Source organism: Ambystoma mexicanum, chromosome 3q (assembly GCF_040938575.1).
Source record: "Ambystoma mexicanum isolate Mex_15411 chromosome 3q, UKY_AmexF1_1, whole genome shotgun sequence".
NCBI lineage: Eukaryota > Metazoa > Chordata > Amphibia > Caudata > Ambystomatidae > Ambystoma > Ambystoma mexicanum.
The window spans coordinates 109,654,161-109,666,398 of NC_090926.1; positions in this window are offsets into that span (position 1 = coordinate 109,654,161).

A 12,238-nucleotide genomic window follows, 5' to 3' on the forward strand; every position below is an offset into this window, starting at 1 on the left:
GCAAATGTCAGTCCTCTTTGGATTCCCACAGGTGTCTTCTTTTCAGAAATGCATTGGGTTCTCTGTTTTCCATGGGGGCAGCAACACCCTAGGGCCAAATCTGTGAGTTGTCTATCAACAGGACCAAAAACCAAAACATTCTACGGCAATTCGCGAAGGTCAGAACTCTTTAGATTCCCACAGGTGTCTTCTTTTCAGAAGTGCATGGGGTTCCCTGTTTTCCTTAGGGGCAGCGACACCCCAGGGCCAAATCTGTGGGTGGTCTATCCGCAAGACCAAAAACCAGAAAATGTCCTCTTCCCAGACACTTTGGCATACCAGTGGTTTATCCTTTTCCCTTTGCACCCAGGTAAGTGCACCCATACATGTGAGGTACAATTTTTGTCGGGACATCTGTGGGAACGTGGAAAGGTAGGACGTGTTGTTGCTGGCCGGTTTCAGTGGTTTTCTGTTGGCAAATGGCTGGAAATTGTGTTTCTTTCCCTACATTTTGGATTTTCCTAGCCTTGTGGGTAAAACATTCTAGGGCGATACGCAAAGGTCAGACCTCTTTAGGTTGCCACGGGTGTCTTCTTTTCAGAAATGCATGGGGTTCCCTGTTTTCCTGAAGGGCAGCGACACCCAGGGCCAAATCTGTGGGTTGTCTACAAGACCAAAAACCTAACAATGTCCTCTTCCCAGACCCTTTGGTATACCAGTGTTTTAGACTTTTCCCTTTGCGCCCAGGTAAGTGCACCCACACATGTGAGGTACCGTTTTTGTTGGATCATCTGTGGGAACGTGGAAATGTAGGACATGTGTTGTTGCTGGCCGGTTTCAGTGGTTTTCTGTTGGCAAATGACTGGAAATTGTGTTTTTTCCCTACATTTTGGATTTTCCTAGCCTTGTGGGTAAAACATTCTAGGACAATTCACAAAGGTCAGACCTCTTTCGGTTGCCACGGGTGTCTTCGTTTCAGAAATGCATGGGGATCCCTGTTTTCCTTAGGTGCAGCGACACCCGAGGGCCAAATCTGTGAGTTGTCTATCCACAAGACCAAAAACCAAATCATTCTAGGGCGATTCGCAAATGTCAGACCTATTTGGATTCCCACAGGTGTCTTCTTTTCAGAAATGCACTGGGTTCTCTGTTTTCCATAGGGGCAGCAACACCCTAGGGCCAAATCTGTGAGTTTTCTATCCACAAGACCAAAAACCAAAACATTCTAGGGCAATTCGCGAAGGTCAGAACTCTTTAGATTTCCACAGGTGTCTTCTTTTCAGAAGTGCATGGGGTTACTTGTTTTCCTTAGGGGCAGCGACACCCGAGGGCCAAATCTGTGAGTTGTCTATCCACAAGACCAAAAACCAAATCATTCTAGGGCGATTCGCAAATGTCAGACCTATTTGGATTCCCACAGGTGTCTTCTTTTCAGAAATGCATTGGGTTCTCTGTTTTCCATAGGGGCAGCAACACCCTAGGGCCATATCTGTGAGTTGTCTATCCACAAGTCCCAAAACCAAAAAATGTCCTCTTCCCAGACACTTTGGTATACCAGTGGTTTAGCATTTTCCCTTTGCACCTAGGTAAGGGCACCCAAACATGTGAGGTACCGTTTTCGTCGGGACATCTGTGGGAACGTGGAAAGGTAGGACATGTGTTTTTGCAGGCCGGTTTCAGTTGTTTTCTGTTGTAAAATGTCTGGAAATTGTGTTTTTTTCCCTACATTTTGGATTTTTCCTGGCCTTGTGGGTAAAACATTGTAGGGCGATTTGCGGAGGTCAGACCTCTTTAGATTCCCACGGGTGTCTTCTTTTCAGAAATGCATGGGGTTCCCTGTTTTCCATAGGGGCAGGGATACCCTAGGACCAAATCTGTGGTTGTCTATCCACAAGACCAAAAACCAAAAAATGACTTCTTTCCAGACACTTTGGTATACCCGTGGTTTATCCTTTTCCCTTTGCACCCAGGTAAGTGCACTCGCACATCTGAGGTACCGTTTTTGTCGGGACATCTGTGGGAATGTGGAAAGGTAGAAGATGTGTTTTTGCTGGCCAGTTTAGGCAAATGTCTGGAAATTGTGTTTTTTTCCCCTACATTTTGGATTTTTCCTGGCCTTGTGGGTAAAACATTGTAGGGCGATTCGCAAAGGTCAGACCTCTTTAGATTCCCAAGGGTGTCATTTTTTCGGAAATGCATGGGGTTCCCTGTTTTCCATAGGGGCAGGGACACCCTAGGGCCAAATCTGTGGGTTGTCTATCAACAAGACCACAAGACCAAAAACCAAAAAATGTCCTCTTCCCAGACACTTTCGTATACCAGTGGTTTATCCCTTTCCCTTTGCACCCAGGTGAGTGCACCCACACATGTGAGGTACCGTTATTGTCGGGACACTTTTGGGAATGTGGGAAGGTAGGACATGTGTTGTTGCTGGAGTGTTTCAGTGGTTTTCTGTTGGCAAGTGTCTGGAAGGTGTGTTTTCCCCCTACATTTTGGAATTTTCCTGGCCTTGTGGGTAAAACATTCTAGGGCGATTCGCAAAGGTCAGACCTCTTTAGGTTGCCACGGGTGTCTTCTTTTCAGAAATGCATGGAGTTCCCTGTTTTCCATAGGTGCAGCGAAACCCTAGGGCCAAATCTGTTAATTGTCTTTCCACAAGACCAAAAACCAAAACATTCTAGGGCAATTTGCGAAGGTCAGAACTCTTTAGATTCCCACAGAAGTCTTCTTTTCAGAAATGCATGGGTTCCCTGTTTTCCTTAGGGGCAGCGACACCCCAGGGCCAAATTTGTGAGTTCTCTATCCACAAGACCCAAAACCAACATATTTTCTCTTCCCAGACACTTTGGTATACCAGTGGTTTAGACTTTTCCTTTTGCACCCAGGTAAGTGCACCCACACATGTGAGGTACCATTTTTGTCGGGACACCTTGGGAACGTGGGAAGGTAGAACATGTGTTATTGCAGGTGTGTTTCCGTGGTTTTCTGTAGGCAATTGTCTGGAAATTGAGTTTTTTTCCCTACATTTTGTATTTTTCCTTGCCTTGTGGGTAAAAAATTCTAGGGCGATTTGCAAAGGTCAGACATCTTTAGATTCTCACAAGTGTCTCCTTTTCAGAAATGCATGGGGTTCCCTGTTTTCCTTAGGGGCAGCGACACCCGAGGGCCAAATCTGTGAGTTGTCTGTCCACAAAACGCAAAACCAACATATTTTCTCTTCCCAGACACTTTGGTATACCAATGGTTTAGCCTTTTCTCTTTGTACCCAGGTAAGTGCACCCACACATGTGAGGTACCATTTATGTCGGGACACCTTGGGAACGTGGGAAGGTAGAACATGTGTTATTGCTGGTGTGTTTCCGTGGCTTTCTGTTGGAAACTGCTGGAAATTGTGTTTTTTTCCCTACATTTTGGATTTTTCCTGGCCTTGTGGGTAAACAATTCTAGGGCGATTTGCAAAGGTCAGACCTCTTTAGATTCTCACAAGTGTCTTCTTTTCAGAAATTCATGGGGTTCCCTGTTTCCTTTAGTGCTATGACACCCCAGCGCCAATTCTGTGGGTTATCCAGAAGACCAAAAACCTAAAAATGTCCTCTTTGCAGACCCTTTGGTATACTAGTGGTTTACCCTTTTCCCTTAGCGCTGAGGTAAGGACACCCATACATGTGAGATACCGTTTTTGTTGGGACACCTTTGGGAACGTGGGAAGGTAGGACATGTGTTGTTGCCAGTGTTTTTCAGTGGTTTCCTTGTGGCAAATGACTGAAATTGTGTTTTTTTCCCTACATTGTGGGCTTTGCAGGACCTTGTGCGTAAAATATTCTAGGTGGAATAGCGAAAGCCAGACCTCTTTAGATTCCCACAAGTGTCTTCTTTTCAGAAATGCATAGGGTTCTGTTTTCCTTAGGGGCAGAGACACCCAGGGCCAAATCTGTGGATTGTCCACAAGGCCAAAAACCTAAAAATGTCCTCTTCCAAGACCCTTTGGTATAACAGCGGTTTAGCCTTTTCTCTTTGCGCCCAGGTATTTGCATCCACACATGTGAGGTACCATTTTATGTTGGCACACCTGTGGGAACGTGGGAAGGTAGGACATGTTTTGTTGCTGGACTCTTTTGGTGGTTTGCTTTTGGAAAATGTCTGGAAATTGAGTGTTTTTTCCCTATATTTTGGTATTTGCCAGAACTTGTGCGTAAAATATTCTAGGGGGAATCGAGAAAGTCAGACGTCTTTAGATTCCCACAAGTGTCTTTGTTTCAGATATGCATGGGATTCACTGTTTTCCTTAAGAACAGCGACATCCAGGGCCAAATCTGTGGGTTGTCCATAAGACAAGACCAAAAACCTAACAATGTCCTCTTCCCAGACCCTTTGGTATACCAGTGTTTAAGACTTTTCCCGTTGCGCCCAGGTAAGTGCACCCACACATGTGAGATACCGTTTTTGTTGGAACATCTGTGGGAACGTTGAAATGTAGGACATTTGTTGTTGCTGGCCGGTTTCAGTGGTTTCCTGGTGGCAAATGTCTGAAAATTGAGTTTGTTTTCCCTACATTTTGGACTTTGCAGAGCCTTGTGGGTTAAAAATTCTAGGGCGATTCGCAAATGTAAGACCTCTTTGGATTCCCACAGGTGTCTTCTTTTCAGAAATGCAAGGGGTTCCCTGTTTTCCATAGGGGCAGCGAAACCCTAGGCCCAAATCTGTGAGTTGTCTATCCAGAAGACCACAAACCAAAACATTCTAGGGCAATTTGCGAAGGTCAGAACTCTTTAGATTCCCACAGGTGTCTTTGTTTCAGAAGTGCATGGGGTTCCCTGTTTTCCTTAGGGGCAGTGACACCCCAGGGCCAAATCTGTGAGTTATGTATCCACAAGACCCAAAACCAAAAAACGTCCTCTTCCCAGACACTTTGGTATACCAGTGGTTTAGCATTTTCCCTTTGCACCCAGGTGAGTGCACCCACACATGTGAGGTACCGTTGTTGTCGGGACACTTTTGGGAATGTGGGAAGGTAGGACATGTGTTGTTGCTGGAGTGTTTCAGTGGCTTTCTGTTGGCAAATGTCTGGAAATTGTGTTTTTTCCCTACATTTTGGATTTTTCCTGGCCTTGTGGGTAAAACATTGTAGGGCGATTTGCGGAGGTCAGACCTCTTTAGATTCCCACAGGTGTCTTCTTTTCAGAAATGCATGGGGTTCCCTGTTTTCCATAGGGGCAGGGACACCCAAGGACCAAATCTGTGGGTTGTCTATCCACAAGACCAAAAACCAAAAAATGTCTTCTTCCCAGACACTTTGGTATGCCAGGGGTTTATCCTTTTCCCTTTCCCCCCAGGTGAGTGCACCCACACATGTGAGGTACCTTTGTTGTCGGGACACTTTTGGGAATGTGGGAAGGTAGGACATGTGTTGTTGCTGGAGTGTTTCAGTGCTTTTCTGTTGGCAAATGTCTGGAAGTTGTGTTTTTCCCCCTACATTTTGGACTTTTCCTGGCCTTGTGGGTAAAACATTCTAGGGCGATTCGCAAAGGTCAGACCTCTTCAGGTTGCCATGGGTGTCTTCTTTTCAGAAATGCATGGGGTTCCCGGTTTTCCTTAGGGGCAGCGGCACCCGAGGTCCAAATCTGTGGGTTGTCTATCCACAAGACCAAAAACCAAAACATTCTAGGGCGATTCGCAAATGTCAGACCTCTTTGGATTCCCATAGGTGTCTTCTTTTCAGAAGTGCATGGGGCTCCCTGTTTTCCTTAGGGGCAGAGACACCCAGGACCAAATATGTGGATTGTCCACAAGACCAAAAACCTAAAAATGTCCTCTTCCAAGACCCTTTGTTATAACAGCGGTTTAGCCTTTTCTCTTTGCGCCCAGGTATATGCATCCACACATGTGAGGTACCGTTTTATGTTGGCACACCTGTGGGAAGTGCGAAGGTAGGACATGTTTTGTTGCTGGACTCTTTTGGTGGTTTGCTGGTGGAAAATGTCTGGAAATTGAGTTTTTTCCCCTATATTTTGGTAATTGCCAGACCTTGAGTGTAAAGTATTCTAGTGGGAATCGCGAAAGTCAGACCTCTTTAGATTCTCACAAGTGTCTCCTTTTCAGAAATTCATGGGGTTATCTCTTTCCTTTAGTGCTGTGACACCCCAGCGCCAATTCTGTGGGTTATCCAGAAGACCAAAAACCTAAAAATGTCCTCTTCGCAGACCCTTTGGTATACCAGTAGTTTAGCCTTTTCCCTTAGCGCTGAGGTAAGGACACCCACACATGTGAGATACCGTTTTTGTTGGGACACCTTTGGGAACGTAGGAAGGTAGGACATGTTTTGTTGCCATTGTTTTTCAGTGGTTTCCTTCTGGCAAATGTCTGAAATTGTGTTTTTTTCCCCTACATTTTGTGCTTTGCCGTGCCTTGTGCGTAAAATATTCTAGATGGAATAGCGAAAGCCAGACCTCTTTAGATTCCCACTAGTGTCTTCTTTTCAGAAATGCATGGGGTTCCCTGTTTTACTTAGGGGCAGAGTCACCCAGGGCCAAATCTGTGGATTGTCCACAAGGCCAAAAACCTAAAAATGTCCTTTTCCAAGACCCTTTGGTATAACAGCGGTTTAGCCTTTTCTCTTTGCGCCCAGGTATATGAATCCACACATGTGAGGTACCGTTTTATCTTGGCACACCTGTGGAACGTGGTAAAGTAGGACATGTTTTGTTGCTGGACTCTTTTGGTGGTTTGCTGGTGGAAAATGTCTGGAAATTGAGTTTTTTCCCCTATATTTTGGTGTTTGCCAGACCTTGAGTGTAAAATATTCTAGTGGGAATCGCGAAAGTCAGACCTCTTTAGATTCCCACAAGCGTCTTCGTTTCAGATATGCATGGGGTTCCCTGTTTTTCTTAAGGGCAGCGACACCCAGGGCCAAATCTTTGAGTTGTCCACAAGACCAAAAACCTAACAATGTCCTCTTCCCAGACCCTTTGGTATACCAGTGTTTTAGACTTTTCCCTTTGCGCCCAGGTAAGTGCACCCACACATGTGAGGTACCGTTTTTGTTGGAACATCTGTTGGAATGTTGAAATGTAGGACAATTGTTGTTGCTGGCCGGTTTCAGTGGTTTCCTTGTGGCAAATGTCTGAAAATTGAGTTTGTTTTCCCTACATTTTGGACTTTGCAGAGCCTTGTGGGTTAAAAATTCTAGGCCGGTTCGCAAATGTCAGACCTCTTTGGATTCCCACAGGTGTCTTCATTTCAGAAATGCATGGGGTTCCGTGTTTATCATAGGGGCAGCGAAAACCTAGGCCCAAATCTGTGAGTTGTCTATCCACAAGACCAAAAACCAAAACATTCTACGGCAATTGGCGAAGGTCAGAACTCTTTAGTTTCCCACAGGTGTCTTCGTTTCAGAAGTGCATAGGGTCCCTGTTTTCCTTAGGGGCAGCAACACCCCAGGGCCAAATCTATGAGTTGTGTATCCACAAGACCCAAAACCCCAAAACGTCCTCTTCCCAGACACTTTGGTATACCAGTGGTTTAGCATTTTCCCTTTGCACCCAGGTAAGTGCACCCACACATGTGAGGTTCCGTTTTTGTCGGGACATCTGTGGGAACGTGGAAAGGTAGGACATGTGTTGTTGCTGGCCGGTTTCAGTGGTTTTCTGTTGGCAAATGTCTGGAAATTGTGTTTTCTTCCCTACATTTTGGATTTTTCCTGGCCTAGTGGATAAAACATTGTAGGGCGATTTGCGGAGGTCAGACCTCTTTAGATTCCCACAGGTGTCTTCTTTTCAGAAATGCATGGGGTCCCTGTTTTCCATAGGGGCAGGGACACCTAGGACCTAGGACCCAATCTGTGGGTTGTCTATCCACAAGACCAAAAACCAAAAAATGTCTTCTTCCCAGACACTTTGCTATACCAGTGGCTTATCCTTTTCCCTTTGCCCCCAGGTGAGTGCACCCACACATGTGAGGTATTGTTGTTGTCGGGAAACTTTTGGGAATGTGGGAAGGTAGGACATGTGTTGTTGCTGGAGTGTTTCAGTGGTTTTCTGTTGGCAAATGTCTGGAAGTTGTGTTTTTCCCCCTACATTTTGGAATTTTCCTGGCCTTGTGGGTAAAACATTCTAGGGCGATTCGCAAAGGTCAGACCTCTTCAGGTTGCCATGGGTGTCTTCTTTTCAGAAATGCATGGGGTTCCCGGTTTTCCTTAGGGGCAGCGGCACCCGAGGTCCAAATCTGTGGGTTGTCTATCCACAAGACCAAAAACCAAAACATTCTAGGGCGATTCGCAAATATCAGACCTCTTTGGATTCCCATAGGTGTCTTCTTTTCAGAAGTGCATGGGGCTCCCTGTTTTCCTTAGGGGCAGAGACACCCAGGACCAAATATGTGGATTGTCCACAAGACCAAAAACCTAAAAATGTCCTCTTCCAAGACCCTTTGTTATAACAGCGGTTTAGCCTTTTCTCTTTGCGCCCAGGTATATGCATCCACACATGTGAGGTACCGTTTTATGTTGGCACACCTGTGGGAAGTGCGAAGGTAGGACATGTTTTGTTGCTGGACTCTTTTGGTGGTTTGCTGGTGGAAAATGTCTGGAAATTGAGTTTTTTCCCCTATATTTTGGTAATTGCCAGACCTTGAGTGTAAAGTATTCTAGTGGGAATCGCGAAAGTCAGACCTCTTTAGATTCTCACAAGTGTCTCCTTTTCAGAAATTCATGGGGTTATCTCTTTCCTTTAGTGCTGTGACACCCCAGCGCCAATTCTGTGGGTTATCCAGAAGACCAAAAACCTAAAAATGTCCTCTTCGCAGACCCTTTGGTATACCAGTAGTTTAGCCTTTTCCCTTAGCGCTGAGGTAAGGACACCCACACATGTGAGATACCGTTTTTGTTGGGACACCTTTGGGAACGTAGGAAGGTAGGACATGTTTTGTTGCCATTGTTTTTCAGTGGTTTCCTTCTGGCAAATGTCTGAAATTGTGTTTTTTTCCCCTACATTTTGTGCTTTGCCGTGCCTTGTGCGTAAAATATTCTAGATGGAATAGCGAAAGCCAGACCTCTTTAGATTCCCACTAGTGTCTTCTTTTCAGAAATGCATGGGGTTCCCTGTTTTACTTAGGGGCAGAGTCACCCAGGGCCAAATCTGTGGATTGTCCACAAGGCCAAAAACCTAAAAATGTCCTTTTCCAAGACCCTTTGGTATAACAGCGGTTTAGCCTTTTCTCTTTGCGCCCAGGTATTTGCATCCACACATGTGAGGTACCATTTTATGTTGGCACACCTGTGGGAACGTGGGAAGGTAGGACATGTTTTGTTGCTGGACTCTTTTGGTGGTTTGCTTTTGGAAAATGTCTGGAAATTGAGTGTTTTTTCCCTATATTTTGGTATTTGCCAGAACTTGTGCGTAAAATATTCTAGGGGGAATCGAGAAAGTCAGACGTCTTTAGATTCCCACAAGTGTCTTTGTTTCAGATATGCATGGGATTCACTGTTTTCCTTAAGAACAGCGACATCCAGGGCCAAATCTGTGGGTTGTCCATAAGACAAGACCAAAAACCTAACAATGTCCTCTTCCCAGACCCTTTGGTATACCAGTGTTTAAGACTTTTCCCGTTGCGCCCAGGTAAGTGCACCCACACATGTGAGATACCGTTTTTGTTGGAACATCTGTGGGAACGTTGAAATGTAGGACATTTGTTGTTGCTGGCCGGTTTCAGTGGTTTCCTGGTGGCAAATGTCTGAAAATTGAGTTTGTTTTCCCTACATTTTGGACTTTGCAGAGCCTTGTGGGTTAAAAATTCTAGGGCGATTCGCAAATGTAAGACCTCTTTGGATTCCCACAGGTGTCTTCTTTTCAGAAATGCAAGGGGTTCCCTGTTTTCCATAGGGGCAGCGAAACCCTAGGCCCAAATCTGTGAGTTGTCTATCCAGAAGACCACAAACCAAAACATTCTAGGGCAATTTGCGAAGGTCAGAACTCTTTAGATTCCCACAGGTGTCTTTGTTTCAGAAGTGCATGGGGTTCCCTGTTTTCCTTAGGGGCAGTGACACCCCAGGGCCAAATCTGTGAGTTATGTATCCACAAGACCCAAAACCAAAAAACGTCCTCTTCCCAGACACTTTGGTATACCAGTGGTTTAGCATTTTCCCTTTGCACCCAGGTGAGTGCACCCACACATGTGAGGTACCGTTGTTGTCGGGACACTTTTGGGAATGTGGGAAGGTAGGACATGTGTTGTTGCTGGAGTGTTTCAGTGGCTTTCTGTTGGCAAATGTCTGGAAATTGTGTTTTTTCCCTACATTTTGGATTTTTCCTGGCCTTGTGGGTAAAACATTGTAGGGCGATTTGCGGAGGTCAGACCTCTTTAGATTCCCACAGGTGTCTTCTTTTCAGAAATGCATGGGGTTCCCTGTTTTCCATAGGGGCAGGGACACCCAAGGACCAAATCTGTGGGTTGTCTATCCACAAGACCAAAAACCAAAAAATGTCTTCTTCCCAGACACTTTGGTATGCCAGGGGTTTATCCTTTTCCCTTTCCCCCCAGGTGAGTGCACCCACACATGTGAGGTACCTTTGTTGTCGGGACACTTTTGGGAATGTGGGAAGGTAGGACATGTGTTGTTGCTGGAGTGTTTCAGTGCTTTTCTGTTGGCAAATGTCTGGAAGTTGTGTTTTTCCCCCTACATTTTGGACTTTTCCTGGCCTTGTGGGTAAAACATTCTAGGGCGATTCGCAAAGGTCAGACCTCTTCAGGTTGCCATGGGTGTCTTCTTTTCAGAAATGCATGGGGTTCCCGGTTTTCCTTAGGGGCAGCGGCACCCGAGGTCCAAATCTGTGGGTTGTCTATCCACAAGACCAAAAACCAAAACATTCTAGGGCGATTCGCAAATGTCAGACCTCTTTGGATTCCCATAGGTGTCTTCTTTTCAGAAGTGCATGGGGCTCCCTGTTTTCCTTAGGGGCAGAGACACCCAGGACCAAATATGTGGATTGTCCACAAGACCAAAAACCTAAAAATGTCCTCTTCCAAGACCCTTTGTTATAACAGCGGTTTAGCCTTTTCTCTTTGCGCCCAGGTATATGCATCCACACATGTGAGGTACCGTTTTATGTTGGCACACCTGTGGGAAGTGCGAAGGTAGGACATGTTTTGTTGCTGGACTCTTTTGGTGGTTTGCTGGTGGAAAATGTCTGGAAATTGAGTTTTTTCCCCTATATTTTGGTAATTGCCAGACCTTGAGTGTAAAGTATTCTAGTGGGAATCGCGAAAGTCAGACCTCTTTAGATTCTCACAAGTGTCTCCTTTTCAGAAATTCATGGGGTTATCTCTTTCCTTTAGTGCTGTGACACCCCAGCGCCAATTCTGTGGGTTATCCAGAAGACCAAAAACCTAAAAATGTCCTCTTCGCAGACCCTTTGGTATACCAGTAGTTTAGCCTTTTCCCTTAGCGCTGAGGTAAGGACACCCACACATGTGAGATACCGTTTTTGTTGGGACACCTTTGGGAACGTAGGAAGGTAGGACATGTTTTGTTGCCATTGTTTTTCAGTGGTTTCCTTCTGGCAAATGTCTGAAATTGTGTTTTTTTCCCCTACATTTTGTGCTTTGCCGTGCCTTGTGCGTAAAATATTCTAGATGGAATAGCGAAAGCCAGACCTCTTTAGATTCCCACTAGTGTCTTCTTTTCAGAAATGCATGGGGTTCCCTGTTTTACTTAGGGGCAGAGTCACCCAGGGCCAAATCTGTGGATTGTCCACAAGGCCAAAAACCTAAAAATGTCCTTTTCCAAGACCCTTTGGTATAACAGCGGTTTAGCCTTTTCTCTTTGCGCCCAGGTATATGAATCCACACATGTGAGGTACCGTTTTATCTTGGCACACCTGTGGAACGTGGTAAAGTAGGACATGTTTTGTTGCTGGACTCTTTTGGTGGTTTGCTGGTGGAAAATGTCTGGAAATTGAGTTTTTTCCCCTATATTTTGGTGTTTGCCAGACCTTGAGTGTAAAATATTCTAGTGGGAATCGCGAAAGTCAGACCTCTTTAGATTCCCACAAGCGTCTTCGTTTCAGATATGCATGGGGTTCCCTGTTTTTCTTAAGGGCAGCGACACCCAGGGCCAAATCTTTGAGTTGTCCACAAGACCAAAAACCTAACAATGTCCTCTTCCCAGACCCTTTGGTATACCAGTGTTTTAGACTTTTCCCTTTGCGCCCAGGTAAGTGCACCCACACATGTGAGGTACCGTTTTTGTTGGAACATCTGTTGGAAT